Raw genomic sequence first — 17,321 nt, 5'->3', positions numbered from 1 at the left:
ATCTGGTGGGATTTCCCTAATCAGAAATCAGCAACCTTTCTCTGTAAATGGTTAATTAGTAAACATTTTCAGCTTTGCAGACCTTACAGGCACGATTGGAACTACTCAACTCTGCCACCTTACCTTGAAAGCTGACACAGACAGCACATAAAGGAATGAACATAATGTGTCCTCATCAGACTTTATTTCCAAAAGCAGATGCTGGTCCAGATCTCACCGGTGGCTCACAGTTTGCTGACCCCTACCCTAAACCATCAGTATCATACAGGTCACCTCTAGGACCGATCCAGGAAGCAAGAGTGAAATCTCACAATGCTTTGTGAAATGAATCTGATCTCAGGGCACACATGGTCTTGCTGCTGAAAGGAGTTTTTTGTGAAGCAAAGAGTTTTATGTTTGGTCAAGTGAATACCCATCTACTCCATCATTTGTTTGGGCTGTGCCAGTTCTGGTGGTATTTGACAGAACTAACTGTTGAGGTAGCTGGATATGGTAGGTTCCCACTTGGCAGAATTCCACCTTTATTAACTAGAGATGACACCGCACACAACAGAAGACTCTGGACTCATAGTCTGGAGATGTGGAGTGAAGTCTGTAGTCCCACCACCAACACACTCAGAGACCCTTGGCTAGCGTGTGCCCTCTTGGGGCCTCAGTTTTCCTATCTGTGAAACAAGGATATTTACATGTCATGTCATCAAGTCTGAAGCTCATTTTAATCTAACCTACATTTAGGGAATGATGCTGGGCAGTGTGGGAAACAGGGCCCGGGCCCCCAGCCTCAAGGTGGTTATAACCTCCTTGCGGGGGGAATGCAGCTCACACAGAGAAGTGATGCTGATCAGGATAAGCTCACGTGTAACTGAAGGTCCGGATGAGAACTGCCGATGGCGTGTCCAGCCACAGGCGCAGGGCTGAGCAGGAGACAGAGCAGGGCAGCTGCTGCTGAGTCCAGCATGACAAGCACCCAGCATCGACCTCCCAGCCCAGCTCTGCGCGGGTGGCTGTGTGGCCTTGGGCGAGTCTCTCTCACTCTCTGGACCTCTGTTGGTTGCTCAGCCAGCTCTAGAAACTCAAGTTATCTGATTCCCAATCCCATGCACTTTCCTCTAATCTTTGCTGATTAGTTCCCCAGCAAAGAGAACCAGGGCATGAATGACCCCTGGTTTGGCTTATTTTTTTTTGTTTGTTTTAGTTTCTTGTTTTACTGTGATAGTTCTTTTTTTTTTTAAATTAATTAATTAATTTATTTATTTTTGGCTGTGTGGGGTCTTCGTTTCTGTGCGAGGGCTTTCTCTAGTTGCGGCAAGCGGGGGCCACTGTTCATCGCGTTGTGCGGGCCTCTCACTATTGTGGCCTCTCTTGTTGCGGAGCACAGGCTCCAGACGCGCAGGCTCAGTAGTTGTGGCTCACGGGCCTAGTTGCTCCGCGGCATGTGGGATATTCCCAGACCAGGGCTCGAACCCGTGTCCCCTGCATTGGCAGGCAGACTCTCAACCACTGCGCCACCAGGGAAGCCCAATGTGATAGTTCTTATGCTGAGATTTTCTGTAGTAATAAGAACTCTTGAATTTAAGCAACACTTTGTATGGATGTGTGAATTTTTTTTTCCTTTTGATTCTCCCCCAGCAACACACACACACACACACACACACGCACGCACGCACGCATGCACAGTTTAATCATGTTTTAGAGGAAGTGGACAGGTGAGGGAAAGTTCAAGCCATATCTGCAGAAAAGGAGGCCTTTGGGGATTGAGAGAAGGAGACTGTTCTGAAATTTAATCTGAGAATGCCTGGATGGAGCAGAGATTCCAGGAAATGGGGACGGAGTGGGGCGAAAGGTGAACGTCAACAGAACAGTACCTGCCATGTATGAGGGCAGAGGTACAAGGTGATCTGAAGGTGGGGACGGGAGAGATCCCAGAAGCTAGGTAGAGCCCAAGGCTATAGCTTCGGGAATAATGGCAGATGGGCTGGGGAAATAAGCAGGAGCCATGCCTTGACCATTGGGACACCCATCCCATTCTTTATTCAGCATTTCTCATCAAGCCACAGCGTTTCTTTCAGCCCTAAAGATAATCCATCCAGTTGTCCATTTTATGTACACACAAAAAAACAAGGCTCAGAGAAGGGAAGCATTTTTCCCAAGGTTAAAGTGTCATCTCTTCAAATGACAAAGCAAATGGGGCAAAAGGTTAACAATAGGTGAATCTGGGCAAAGGATGCATGGCTCCTCTCTGTACTCTTCTTATCCTTACAGCTTTTCCATAAATTTGAGATTATTTCCAGACTAAAACAGTAGGTAAACAGTAGTCCTTCTAGGCTGATTACAGGTTTGGAAATCAGCACCCAGGGGTCCAAATCCTTGCTCTGCTGTTTCCTAGCTGCATGAGGTAGGGCAAGGCACTTTCCTTCTCTGAGCCTCAGTTTCCCCTGGGTAACGAAGGGTAAGCCTAGTGTTAGTCCTTCTACCCTTCCTTAGGCTTGTTGCAGGGATTAAAGGAGGGGATGTATGCAAAGGGCATGCTTAGTGGAGCGTGCCTGCCATGTGATCAATGTTCACGAAGTGGTAACCAGTTAAGTACAGCAAATCAGTGTCTGGTCCAGGCACGACTCCATAGCCTTTTTCCAATGTGCTGGTCTGCAAATTGGTCTTGCTTCTAGGGGAAAAAAAAAAAAAGGCATTTTAGGTAAGAACATAAACGTGGTGGGCCCGTCCTCTTGGGGACATTGTGATATGGTTTTCGTCTTTGCCATCTTGCCCCTTGCTGAGGTCAGCCTCTTTCACGGGTACATCTGCAGGCTACCCTCTGCCAGACTGCGGAGCACACCCCTAGGACCTGCTACTCAGAAAAGAGTAAACACTGAAGACAGATCGATTGGTGTTCAATCATCCTCTAAGCCTTTGTAGCTAGAGAAACCGGGAGAGAGTGACCCAAAGCCCAGGCTGTGGAGGGGACGTGGGACAGATGTGGGGTGGGTATGGGGGGCTTGGTTAGGGCAGAGAAGCAAGGCTCCAGGGTCCTTATTTCTCTCAACTTCTTCTGCCCAAATGGCCTGCTCTCCCTACCCAAAAGGGATTCCTACTGAGGACAGCATGACTGGTGCTTAAAACAAAGGGTTAGATGGTAGCCCCAGAAGTGAAAGCATTAGAGCTTTCAGGGGTGGGTTCATCTGTTATCCTAGGGCATGGACATGGGCATAGGGAAAGCAGGGGCAGATTAGGCTGGGTGGAAAGCCAGAGAGAGGGAGTGCTGAGTGAACTTGCGAGGGAAGGTGGGAGACAGGGATAGGGGGAGGGAGAACCAAGCAAGAGAGTGTCATGAAGCTACTGGAAGGCTTAAGACTTGGCTTCTAATCCTGGGTGTACCCTTCTTTGGTTATGAGGACTGAGCAAGGCTCTGGACCTCAGTTTCCTAGCTGTCAATCAGTGAGGTACAACTTGATGCCCTCTAAGTTCTCAGCAGTACCAGTCTGAGAAGTCATGATGGAAACTATAGACACAAGGAGGGAGAAAGAGGAAAAGAAAAGACAAAACCACGTTTGATTTATTGAACTCTCTCTGCACTGGTCTGTGCTCTCTCTATGCACCATCTTATAGAATTCCAAATAATACCATGGGAAGGGATTATTTTACCTCTGTTTTACAACTAAGGAAACTGGGACTTAGGTCACTTACCTGAGACTACCATGAGATAAGGGGAGCTGAGATTTGGACTTCAGCTCTTTGGTTTCAAAACCTGGTCAGACCATTATATGACTGAGATAATATATGTGCAGTGTGTACCACAGTACCTGCATAAGATATATACTAACAAGACAGGAGGTAGGTACCCATGTCTTGCTGGTACCACAGCCTGATCAGATCCCTGAGAATGTCCTGGTGCAAACTCTGCAACCCTTCAGAGAGCGCCAGCCCTGGAGGAGCTAGGACTGGGAACAGGGACGGTCAGAACTAGCTCAGACACTGAGAAGTCAGTTCAGTGTGGAGGGAAAAGGCAGCACCCATGTGGACCAGCCCTCCCGGGGTCCTGGTATTTGGTCAGGGAGGAAAACGTATGACAAAGAGATCTTCCAGTGCTGTGCTGGTACCCACCCATACCAGTCGTGAGAGCCGGTTTCGTTCATCGTTCCCAACTCCGCTGTGAGTGACGTCACAATAGCAGCTTATAAGCAACCATGCTAGAGGTATTTACGCCGTGCAAATCGGCAAACAATGCGATGGAGGCTTCCCTTTCCTCCTCAGAGCCCATTGTTAAATAATTACTAGCACACCACTGAGAAGAACAGTCAGTAAGAAGTAAGAATTAAGCTACAAACCAGAGTGCAAGGGCTTTTTTCTAGAAATAGAGCAATCCAGAATCTTTCCCAGAGGACAATGCACTAGGCCTGGGACAAAGCAAACTACTAAGTGCAAGGCTTTGGACAGAGGATCTCTTTTCTGAAACAGAAGACAAGGTCAGCTGGGGAGGCTGGATATTTAGGGCCTGCGTAGGAGGTTGGAGACTCTGGTGTTACCCGCTTGAAGGAACGATGAGTCATAGAATCTGGGTCAGGTCAGAGCCAACAGTGGATCAGGTGTCCTCAGCTGTGTGGTAAGAGGGGCTGTCAGAGGCTAGCCAGTTCTCTGACCTCTTTGAACCGCAGAATCACTTGGAAAACTTAAAAAAAAAAAAACAAAACCCAATTCCAAATACTTAACTCAGACCCATTATATGGGAATGTCTGGCCAAGGGGTCTGGTATAAAATTATTTTCAGGTTCTAATTTTCAACCAGAGTTGAGAAAAACCACTCTACAGTTCCCTTGACATATTAGCTAACAGTACATCCCTGTTCTTATTCTGGCATTGGCTCCCACCGAGTGTATCCCCCTTTCCCAAGCCAGGAACTCGACTCCCAGTTCTAAGAGGGATAACAACTTAGAACAACCATTTATTGCCACTTTTGTGCCAGATCTATTGCATATTCACCAGTCATCCTGTGTGCTCTATTACTGTCCTTGTCTCTGTATGCAAAAGAATGAAACTAAAACATGGCAGAGTAACTTCTCCAAGGTCATAGATTCGGTAAGTTGCAGGATTGAGTCTTGAACCCCATTCCAGTTGTTTCCAAAATCTGTTGTCACCATACCCCAGCATCAGCCCCTTAGGAGAATCTTACACGTTTTAACTTCTTCCCTCTTATCATAACTCTTGCCCTGGTCATTAGCTATTTGTTATTTGTAGTAGGTAGATACCTTCCTCCAGAATGTTCCAGCAGCTCCTGCAGGCTTTATAGAGAGATTCTAGTTTCTCTCATGAAGAAATGATACTGGGAGTTTGGATTTCTCTTACTGAAGGAACAGTGAAATGCAGAAACCTAGCTTTGATCTACGCCTGCATTTGGCCCCATTTAACGAGACGTCAGTGAAGAGAAAATTGCGTATTCAGAAATTGTTATAGGCTCAAAAACTCCTGTCTGATGTCTCTCTTCTCTCTCTTCCCTCAAACCTCAGAAGAAATAGACATTGGTTTTTTTGTTGTTGTTTTTCTCTCTTAAAGGTCCCTCCCAGACCAGCTGTCCCCAACCTGCAAACATCAAGCTGTCTTGGCAGACAAGGGTTCCTTGAATGCAGTGAGAGAGTCAAACAACTTCAAAAGCTCCCTCCCCAAGCTCGTGATGGTCCCTGAAATACTGCTTAAATTGTTCTTTCTCCTCCTCCTTAGCGATGCCAACCAGCTCAGCACCTGACAGCCCAGCATCCAAGGGGAGGGAGAGGGCTGTCAGGAATCAAATGGGAGACCAAAGGCAATAAAGCAAACATGTCGTTTTTAGTTGCTTACGCTAGCGAGAAGGAATAATCAGTCTCTCTCGCTTTCTTGTTTTTCAACTAGGCTCAGCAGTATTCCCTCACCCCCACCCCTTTTCTTTACACTGAGGGATTGTGACTCTCTGCTTCCCACCCAAGCATCAGCACTCTGTCATCCCTTTTCTTCACAATCCTGTGGGGTGGCCAGGATTCTCCTACCCTGCAAAACTCTTTCCCAGATAAAGAGGTGAAACTACCTGGCATGATTGCCAACTGTGTGCCAAGTGCCCTGTGAGATGCTTGCATGCATGACCTCATGTAGCCCTGACTCTTAGTTACTTTCCAGGCTTCAATTTCCTTTTCTAAAAAATGGAGGTGAGAATCCCAATTTATAGGATTTAGGCGATGATCCAGCAGAGTCTTGTGTCACTAGAATACAAGGTATATGAAGGAAGATAATCCGAACACGGCTGGGAAGGGTGAATTGACCCAGATCGGGAAAGAATTTGATTGTCAAGTTCATTCACCTGTTCATTCATTGAATCAACTAATGTTGACTAAATATCTAATTCTGTTGAGACTATATGCTAAGGATCAGGTATAGAGTGGCAAATAGACCAATCATGGGACTGACCTCATGAATCTTATATAGTCTTGCCAGGGAGAAATGGGGAGGGAGAGAGGGTCTCACAAGCAAACACGTAAAGAAATATATCATCTCCGACTGTGAGAAGTGCCACTGAAGAAAATACAGGGGGAAACTCATATCATGGGGAGAGTCATGAAAGACATCTTTTTTTTTTTTCTTTAAACAACTTTTTGAGATATCATTTGCATACCATACAATTCAATGGTTTTTGCTATATTCACAGGGTTGTGCAACCATCACCACAATCTAATTTTAGAACATTTTTGTCTTCCCTAAAAGAAACCCTGTACCAATAGCAGTTAGTCCTGAGTTCCCCTTCCCTCCACCCCCTGGAAACCACTAATCTCCTTTCTGTTTTTACAGCTTGGCTTATTCTATACCTTTCATATAAATAGAATCATACAGTGCTATCTTTGGGGGTTGGCTTTCACTTAGCATTATATTTTCAAGGTTCATCCATGTTGGAGCATCTACCTGTGCCACATCATTCATTTTTATTGCCAAATATTATTCCATTGTATGGATATGTCACATTTTGTTTATTGATTCATCAGCTGTTGGACATTTGAGCTATTTCCACCTTTGAGCTATTATGAGTAATGCTGCTGTGAATGTTGGCACGCTCAACCAAGTAACATCTAAAATTGCAATTGCACTGATTATCCCACAACTTCAAACCCTGCATATCTTTTCTAACCTAACAGTGTATGAAAACACACTATGCTTTCCATCTTATCTTTTCCTAAAAAAAAGGCAGTTTTGTGTGAAGGGATCGTGGCAGCCTATGAGTTGGAATAGTGGAATTTGTGAAGAGACAACACCTGAATGATTTGGAAAAACAAAATTGCTTAGCTAGGCAATGCTTCTTATGTGACAACTTTGTGATGTGCGTGAATTTGCACATCTGTACGCTTATGAGACAGGCCATATGCAAAAGGTGCAAACCTGGGGCCCAGAGGCCAAATTCATCCCCCCAGGCATGCTGTGTTGGATAAAATTATTGTATCCAACATTTAAAAAATATGATAAAAATCTTGATTTCTGCTTTCTCTTGAAAATGTAGGAGCTCTAGCCTCACAAGTACTTGCCCTTTCAGATGGGCTCACCCTATTGCAGTTGCCAAGACCCCATGAAAGACATCTTTGAGGAACCAGCAGAAATGCTGAAATCTGAAGGATGAATGGGGGGTGGCTGGGTACTAAGAAAACACATCTCCACATGAGCAGGAGAGAGCTTGAACTTGAACCTATGTGAAATGGGGAGTGCAGGACGGTTTTTGAAGAAGAGAGTTGCATCGCCCTGTGCTGTTTTAAGAAGATCACTCTCTCCACAGTGGAGGAAGAGCTGGAGGGGGACAGACCAGTTAGGAGGCTGTTGAGGTAGTAGGGGGGCCCTCTGGGAGAGCATGGGACAGGATGTCTGCTAGGGATATGTTCAAATACAGTTAGAGCTGGTGATTGATTGGCTGTGAGGAGGGGAACCCGTGAGCATTGCTGAAGATGAGCGTTGGATTCTGGCGGGGGGCGGGGGCGGGCTGGAGAGAAGCACAGCGCCAGGGAAAGGAAGGGCAGCAGACCTTCAGGAGGGGGAGGGGTGAGCTCAGCTGTAGAGCTGCTGCCTTTGGGGTGCCTGTAGGCCATCCAGATGGAGACACTGCCAGCCAGCTCTGAGCCCAGGAGAGGTCTGACTGGGGAATGGGAATGTCAGCACTCCGTGGCCGTGCATTCACTCTTCTGTTTCTGCGTCACAAATGGCCACAAACTTAGCGGCTCCAAACAACATACATTTATTATCTCACAGTATGTCTGTCATCGAAAAGTCCAGTTATGTCATTGCCAAGCTCTCTGTTCAAGGTCTCAAATCAAGGAGTCGGCTGGGGCTTTGGTCTCAGCTGAGGCTCAGGGCCTTCTTCCAAGCACTTGTGGTTGCTGGCAGAATTCATTTCCTTGTAGCTGCGTGACTGACGTGCCTGCTCTGTTGCTGCTGTCAGCCAGGACCACTCCCAGTTCTTATAGGTTACTCCCTGGCCCTTCTCACAGCCCCCTCTATGGCAGTTCACAGCATGGCTTCCTCAAGGGCAGCTGGCGAGCACCTCTTACACTTTGACTGTCTTTCTTCAAGGCCCCAGTCTCTCTTAAGACTCATTTGATTTGGCCAGACCTATCCAGGGTAAACTCCTATATGATTAACTCAAAGTCAGCTGCTTCTGGACCTTAATTTTATCTGAAAACCCTTCCCCTTTCTCAGATAACATCATTTAATCACAGAGTGATATCCCGTCATATTCACAGACCCAACCACATTCAAGAAGAGGGGGTGTACAGAGGATATATAGGGCATGGGAATCTTGGGGGCCATTTTAGAATTCAGACCCCCCCCCGCCCACTGGATGATAAAAAAGGCACAGGAGGAACCAACTCTCCTAGGAGAGAGTGTAGACTGGAAACTGAAGAGTTCCAGGTTGTTCGGCTCAGTCATGGATTCTGGGTTGAAAATGTCCTTCTGTCAGCATCACAGGTACCGTCAAACCACCTGGTGCTCCATGGGGAGGAAGCAGATGCCACAGCCCAGAGGCATTGGTCATGAGAACAGCTTAGGGGCTGTGGGACATAGGGATTCAGGGGAGATATGTAACTAAAGTTCACTGAGTCAAACCTATTCTGTGTCAGACTGGAAAAGGACTCTTCCTTCATGGCTCCCGTTGAGCAAATTTACTAACCATCTGCCTCTTTTAATTAGAGTAGATTTTGGAAGAAGTGTGGTCAACTCTGGTTCTTGCACTCAAATGCTGGGGAACATTGGGAAAGTCTCTTTGGCTCTCCATCCATTCAGTTGGGGTGTGGTGTTTGAATAAACTACGTCTGAGGCCTCTTCCAGCTCTGAAATTCTATGCTTTTATTCATTGGACATACATTGTACATTCCAGGAACAGTATGACTTTTTTGGGAATCGGGGGTTAATAAACATGGTTCCAGGGAATTTCTTGACAGTCCAGTGGTTAAGACTCTGCACTTTCACTGCCGAGGGCACGGGTCAATCCCTGGTTGGGGAACTAAGATCCTGCAGGCCATGCAACATGGCCAGAAATAAAAAATAAGATGTGATTCCAGCCTTTAAGAAGCTCCTCTTCTGGCTGCTGTATGTGGAAAAAGTCAAGACCACTGACTATCCCAAGCTCATCTCTCCACAGTGAGAATACTCAGGGAACTGAGATATTTCAACAACATTGGGGATGGCATGCTTATTGTTTCTATCATTTTTCACCAGTGTAAAATCATGTAATAGTACTACTAGAGGAAAATAGAAAAATAGAAACAAACAAGAACCTTCTAGACCAAAGAGTGTATTTCATTTTTCCTCATCGTCATTTACATATATATTTTTCTCATCGTTGTAACTGTAATCAACACACACATTTCACTTGCTTTCTTTTTTTTTACTCAACATTATATTATGACCATATTTTTTCCATGACACACTGAACCTGAAGATACTCATTGTAGCATAATCTGTAATATTGAAAAATTAGAATGAGCCTGAATGACCAACAATAGGGAAATGGCTAAGTGAATTACGATGCGTCAACTTGATGGAACATTATGCAGCCAGATAATTGTTGAGAATGATTTTTTAAGAAGGGCGGAATTCACAAACCACAGCGCTTACTTCCGAGGACAAACAGAACAATTCATTTAAAATATATACTTGGGTGAATCACAATATGTATATTTATTTATCCTTCTCTTTATCAGTTATACTCTGCCTGTTCTCAAAAGGGATTTCAGGTGAGTGGATTTGCTAGAGGTAATTGCACCAGTGTGCAATGCTTGATTCATGGTCTTTGGAAGTAAACAGGTGGTGGAAGGGACTTCCCTGGTGGTCCAGGGGCTAAGACTCCGAGCTCCCAATGCAGAGTGCCTGGGTTCAATCCCTGGTCAGGGAACTAGATCCCATATGCTGCAACTAAAATATCCCGCATGCCGCAACTAAAAAAGATCCTGCATGCCGCATCGAAGATCCCACGTGCCGCAACTGAGACCCGGTGCAGCCAAATAAATAAATACAGTAAGTCCCCTATATACGAACCTTCAAGTTGAAAACTTTCAAAGATTCGAACGTGCATTCCATCAGCGTCAGGCATGAGTGAAATTGCAGATTGCCCTCCGTCTCCTGTTGCTGACGATCCTTCAGCTCTACCATCTCCCACCTCCTCTCCCTCCTCCAGTCAGTAACTCTTCTTGCCTCTTCACTCAATGCCAGCCCCTGGATGCCAGCTGTTGCACTGTACTACTGTACTTTTCAAGGCACTGTACTGTAAAATTAAACATGTTTTATTTTTTGTGCTTGTTTGCTTTTTATGTATTATTTGTGTGAAAAGTATTATAAACCTATTACAGTACAGTACTGTATAGCCGACTGTGTTAGATGGCTACCTGGGCTAACTTTGTTGGACTTAACGAACAACTTGGACTTAGGAACGTGCTCTCGGAATTGATCTTGTATGCGTATGTAGGGAACTTACTGTAAATAAATAAATACTAAAAAACAAACAAACAAACAAACCAAAGGTGGTTGTGAGTCCTAGCAGAGTGATGTTGGGAAGATCACTTTAACCCACTGGCTCCTGCTTTCCTCAGCTCTGTAATACATACTTGTAGTTCCTTCTTCTTCTAAAAGTGGTTTTGAGGTTGAAATGGAATAATACAAGTAAAGCAGTCAGCACAGTTCCTGGCAGATGGTAGGTGATGGATAAATCTGCCCACTTCCCTTTATACCCTAGGTTAGTGTGTCTAAGTAGCTAGGTCAGATGATCTCAAAGGTCTATTCGATCTTTAAATTGATTCGGAATCTTGAAAAATGTTGCCTATCCCTCTTTCATTATTCATTCAAACCCTTGTGTGTCTGGTCTTGGGATCTCTGGAGGCATGAATGCATTTCATCTTTACCTAATGGAAAAAAAAAATAAAAGAAAGAAGATGAAGAAGTCAAAACTAAGTGTCCAGGTGGAAAGCGTCCTGGACCATGAGAATGATCTCCTTGTACTCTGTCCTTGAATGATGTTTTGAGTAAAGTTACTTTCCCCTTTAACATGGTTCCCAACCCTATGTGCATAGGAAACATGTTTGGGTTTAAAACACAAATACCTACCTTTGGACTTCAACCCAGAGTTTTATTTAAAAGTTTGGGGTAGAGCCTGAGCATTTCTGAGTTTTTATAAAAGCTCTCCAGGTGCAGCCGTGGTTGAGAATCGCTGCCTTAGGGAACCACACCAAAGAAGAGTAAGACTGGTGGCCCATGTGCTCAAGGCATGTTCAGCCTGGTAGAGCGATACCAGATCCATCAAATTCAGTGGCTTCCGTTTCTCTCTATTATCTCTCTATAATCAAATAGATTATAATTCTAGGATGTCCTCTTGGCTCTGCAATTCTGTGGTTCTAATTGAAGGATACCTTTTGTTTTGTTTTTAGCAAATGTAAGAAAATGTAGTATTAGCCGCGTGCTGATGGCTGAGGCGGTTTAGAGTGAGGAGTTGGGATACATAGGGTCCAAAAATAAAGGATAGCTCTTCAGAAAAGGAAAATCTTGAAACACACATCTAACGAAATAATTTTCTTTCTGTTGGAGAAACTAGAAACAAGGAGAAGAGAGACTCCTCCCATTCCAGAAGAGGTCTCCAGCAGGCGTTCCACCATTTAAGTCCAAGGTAATTTCAGTTCACAAGACTTGTACTGGAAGCCTGCTGTGTAGGCCCTGGGAATACAGAGACAAGTGAGGCACGGTCTTTGCCCTGTGGGTCACACAGTCTGGTAAGGGCAAGAATCAAATGGGCAATTACAATAGAGCGTGAAAAGGGCTGTGATAGAGGCTGGTGGTGATTTCTGTGCTGGCACAAAAGAAGAGCACCTGACCAGCTTGGTGGGATCAGACTAGGGATGCTGGCATGGGAAATATCTAGGCTGAGTTCTGAAGAGCAGGGTGGTGGTGTTGAAGGGAAGAAGGTCAGAGAAGACTACTGCATACAGAGGGGACTGAGAATAGAGTGAGATTGAGCAAAACGCCTGGCATACTGTAGGGCCTCAAAATTATTCCTGTTGAAAAAGAAGGAAGAAAAAAAGGAAGGGAAGGAAGGATATGTCTACTTCGTTTCATTGAAATGTAAACTTTGAAGAGCAGAGAGCTAGAGGTGACATTGGCTGAGCGATTTGGACTTTATCATGATGACAATGAGAAGCCATCAAAGGATTTCAACAAAGAAGTGATGTTTTCTGACTTGTGTGGTAGAAAGGTCACTCTAGCTTTTGTAGAAGCTGGGATAGAAGGGGACAAGAAGGGGGTGAGAGAGAGCAGGTAGGTGGCTGTTGCAATAATTCAGGTGAAAAATGGTACCTCTGGCCTAAGACAGGGATGGTGGGGATGGAGAGCATCTCCTTTATTACAGGATGTAGTCACAGGCCACACCCACTACCTCCCTCATGTGGTCCAGCCCCATCACCATGGCAACATCCTCTTTAAAATCCCTGACCAGAGAGAGTGGTAACAACTCTTACATCTGTTCCTGGAGGTCCTGCCTCTAAGTTTTTTCTTTCTTTTTCTTCTTTTTTTCCCCTTTGATTGTATCTGATCCAGCCTCACTGGGTAATTGAGTGTTTGAGAGTGAAAAATTATCTCAGGAGCTTGGCCCTTATCTTGACAGCGAAGCAGCACTTTTAATTTAATTTTGTTCGGAGACGCATGGGTAACAAATTTCACTAATCGCCCGACTGTCGCCTTCTGCATGGTAACGAGCCGTTTGTTACTAGGCAGCCCAGCGTAAATACATATGAGGGAGCAGTCGGGGGACAGAGACAGGGGCTGGGGAAGAAGGAAGGGACAGCTGCAATCAATATTAGCCAGGCTGGGGCTGCCACCAGGTGTAGAATCAGAGATGGGAATCCGGCTGCGTAACAAAAAGAGAGGGGCTTGGGAGTTAGGTTCACCAGAGCTCCTGGCCTTGCTCTGCCTCCTTCTGTCTGGGTGCAACCTTGAGCAAGTGACTTCACTCTCTGCATCTTGAGTTTCCTATCTGAAGGTGGAGGTGTATACTCCCTACCCCACTGGGTTATGAGAGTTAACTGAGAAACAATACAATCAGTTAGTACACCTCTAAGCATTATGCCATGATATTTTCAGTGCTGGTGAGGACCTTAAAGGAAATACTCTGCCCCCCCACCCCATCCAATGTTGAAAGTTCTTTCAGAACATCAGCTCCAGACTGTTGGCCAGCTTTTGCCTGCATTCTCCAGAGATGGGGAGCTCACTCACTTTTGAGGCCGCCAATAGTTGCGACTCTCAGAATTGTCTCGGTACACTGGTGTGAAATATGCATCTTTCAAGATTTCCACCCTACCTCAGCCCCCGCCCTGCCTCTGGACCCCTGCAAAGAGTAAATTTTCAATCTCCTCCCTAAGTAAGCTCCCTCCCGCCCGGATTTGGTTAACTCTTCTTGTGTCCAGATAAAAATGCCCAGATGAAATCAGTGCTAGAAAAGCCCTTATAAGTCATGTGGCACAACTTTGCATTTTACAGATGGGGAAACTAAGGCCAAGAGGGAGGGAAATAAATTTAAAAATAGCTGTTATTTATTGAGCATCCATTACGGGCCAAGCACTCTACCTGTGTTCTCATTTAATCCTTTCAGTACGAGGTCTTCTGATTTTGTAGATGGGGAAACTGAGGCACAGAGAGAAAAAGCAATTTGCTCAAGTCACATTTTAAGTAAGGATCACAGAATAGAGATTTAAGCTCATGTCTAACTCCAAAACCTGCAAGCTTTTGTGTTGTGATTTTGGTCTCAAAACTGCACAGCAACTCAGGAACTAGAAATGAGGTTCCCTGGCTTCTGGTCATACAGCCACGCTAGAAAAAAGGTGCATCCCAGGGATTCCTGTGTAAAAGGTGGCACAGATTCCCATCTTCTCTGTAGTATCTGGACCAGAAAGCAAGGGAGACTGTGAAAAAGCTAAAGAGGTAGCCAGTCAGTCTGTCCCTCCCCCCTCCTCCCTGCCCCCTGCCAGACTCCAGCCGATGGATCCTTGGTTCTGGATTTATGAGCCTTCTTGGTGTCTCCCTTTCTTTCCGTCCTAGAGGGCTTGACTCTTCCCTCTCTCAGCTAATTAAACCCCAGCCTGGGCTGCCAGCCTTGGATCACAGGCTGCTGGGCAGAGGCGCCGATGCTGCTCTGAAAAAATCACTCCCTGGGGCTGTGGGAGGCTGGAGCGTTTGTCAGAGGGGCTGGGCTCATCCAGGGCTCCTCTGGGACACTTGGGGACTGCTACAAATGGACCATGTCCACCCCTGCTCACCCCAGAAGGGGCTTCATGAGGAGTAAGAAAGTAGGAATCACCCAAAGCTGATGGGGTACGTGTGACACCAGAGTCATCTTCTGAAAGCATTTGTTAGGTCGTGTCATTCCCTCATCCACTTTTAACAGCTCCCTCTTGGCCTTCGTAATAAATTCTCCACGTTTTAGCCTGACGTTGGGTGAGGTGTAGCAGAGCATTGGAAAGCATTACCTTTGGAGATGGACAGTCCTGAGTGTAGATCCTGGCTTCACTTGTTTCCTTACTTTGGATGTGTTACTTAACCCCTCTGTGTTTCATGTTCTTCACTTATGAAATGGAAATAAAAAGCAACATATTGACAGACAGATATACTTCTGCATGTGTGCGTATATACATACGTAGGACTCAGTGAGGCATCGCGTGCACAGCCCTTAACGTCACCCTCGGCATTCTGCTCCATCGTTCTGTCCCTATGGCTGCAGCCATTCCCACTCGCCATTGCTACTTCCACTGTTCTGACTGCTATGACCTGTTGTTAATTTTAGCCAAACCTGCCTGTCTAGCCTGAAATTCCATTCCATCTTCTGCCCAAACACCCACAAGCACACCCCGTACATCTTCACCTGCTAGTGTTTGCTGGTGTGGTTCGATCAGCCTAGAGTGCATTGTCAACCCAACTCTAATAAAGCCGGACTGTCCTTCTAGGTCTGGCTGGAATAAATGTCACCACCTTTCTGAAGCTCGCCCTGATCACTCCAGACAAAATGTCCCCGTGGCATGTTACCTATATCTCTCTTATCATCGAGTCCTTGTCTCTTCTTTAAAATCATGGTTAGTCCTGTATATCTCTACTCCCCTCCTGAGTGGAGACCAGGGGCGGTGACTTGCTCACACCCGTATTGCTAGTGTCTGAAATCATGTTTGAGGTGGTAGGTATGCAATAAATGTTCCCAGTTAGAAGAAGAATCCCAGATACGCTCATCCCCTATATCGTTAAGGTCGTTTCTTCCTGACAGATCAGAATGCTTTATTGCTCATTCATCCTGTTCTTCCTGGCAGGTGGGGGCTGGTGATAATAGCGGCCTCGCCCGGGCTTGGTGTGAATGGAGTGAGCTGTTGCCCTTCCACGATGGGTGATTCCCCAAGCCGCAGAGCTAACCAGTTCCACAGACTAGAGTCCTGTGCTTCTGACTTTCATTTTAGTCTTTAATCCACCAGGGCAGGCTCTGTTCCATTCTCAGCCTCACCTGGTGAAGTCTGAAAGGATTTCTCCAGGTTTGAATTACTCTTCTTTCCTTCTCTGTTTCGCAGAGATGTTTGGTAGAAAGAAATTCTACTCTTGTCTCCTCGCCCAGGGTCCATTGCTGGAGTTACCCAAGAGCGCCTCCCAGTGGTTTTAGAAATAATTTTTCACTCTGAGAGCAGGAACCCTTTGTGCGATCGTGCATTCATCAGTCAGGCATTCACCAGTCCTGCGTTCTGCGTAATTCGTGCTTTACCCTGTGGTAGGTGCTGGAGATATAGGATGGATCAAACCTAGTTCCTGGCCCTGGGAAATTTAGCCTACTGGAGGAAGCAGGGTAACATGAAAACAGAGATGTAAAGTCCATTGCGATAAATAATACGATGGAGGTTTATGGGGTGTTACAGGAACACAGAGGAGAGCCTTCCAGCCCTGTCTGGAATGGAAGGTAGTTAACAGGAAGAGTGGGGAGGAGAATTTCCTGAAGGAAAGGAGAGCTTAAAGATTAGGTGAAATGAGGGGCTTCCCTGGTGGCGCAGTGGTTGAGAATCTGCCTGCTAATGCAGGGGATACGGGTTCGAGCCCTGGTCTGGGAAGATCCCACATGCCGCGGAGTAACTAGGCCCGTGAGCCACAACTACTGAGCCTGCGCGTCTGGAGCCTGTGCCCCGCAACAAGAGAGGCTGCGATAGTGAAAGGTCCGCGCACCGCGATGAAGAGTGGCCCCCGTTTGGCGCAACTAGAGAAAGCCCTCGCACGAAACGAAGACCCAACACAGCCAAAAATAAATAAATAAATAAATAATCCTTCCCTCTAAAAAAAAAAAAAAAAAAAAAAAAAAAGATTAGGTGAAATGAACCTAGCAATATCTAGGAATGGAATGGAGGAGAAGGGCAATCAAGGCGGAAGGCAGTCCTGGAGGCAGAAAGCTGGGCTGGGGGTTGGGGGTGGGTGGGAGAGATCAGCCAAGCTCAGTCACAGAAGGCTGGGGACCTGGGTAAGGAGCGAGGACTTGGTGGATGCAAGCACGGGGAAGTGTTAGAGCATCTTCATCAGACAGTGATGGAACAGTTATCTTACCCCATGTTTTTATTTCTGCCATCTCCCTGTGTTTGAATTTTTCCTGCAGTATATTGTCTTTGGCTTTCCCTGTTTTCTCACACTTTCTCTGCCCCATCTTCATGTTCCTCGTCCCTCTTCTTCTCCTTTGTAGATGTCTTCTTGCCTTACTTCCATCTCTCTAATCCTTCTTCCTCTCTTTTCTCCTCAAAAGCCTTAAGGCTGTTTTGTCTTCCTTGCAAAATTCCCTTGGTCTGT

At 45.9% G+C, this 17,321-nt stretch overlaps 1 protein-coding gene across 4 annotated transcripts in view; it reads left to right on the top strand.

Annotated features, from left to right (window-relative positions):
- The window catches only part of ASTN2 (astrotactin 2), an 895,599-nt gene that overhangs the window by 321,181 nt on the left and 557,097 nt on the right, over positions 1 to 17,321 (top strand). The window contains exon 1 of one of the 4 annotated variants that reach the window (XM_059925468.1): positions 12,087 to 12,144. The exons of the other annotated variants lie outside the window; for them this stretch is intronic. The gene's annotated coding sequence lies outside the window, so the exon portion shown is untranslated. Of the gene's footprint in view, positions 1 to 12,086; positions 12,145 to 17,321 lie in introns of those variants that run through there. 4 annotated transcript variants of the gene reach the window in all.

The sequence above is a fragment of the Balaenoptera ricei genome, chromosome 6 (genome assembly GCF_028023285.1).
Source record: "Balaenoptera ricei isolate mBalRic1 chromosome 6, mBalRic1.hap2, whole genome shotgun sequence".
Taxonomy (NCBI): Eukaryota; Metazoa; Chordata; class Mammalia; order Artiodactyla; family Balaenopteridae; genus Balaenoptera; species Balaenoptera ricei.
Note: the sequence above shows the minus strand (reverse complement) of the source record. Positions and strands in the feature narration are given on the sequence as shown.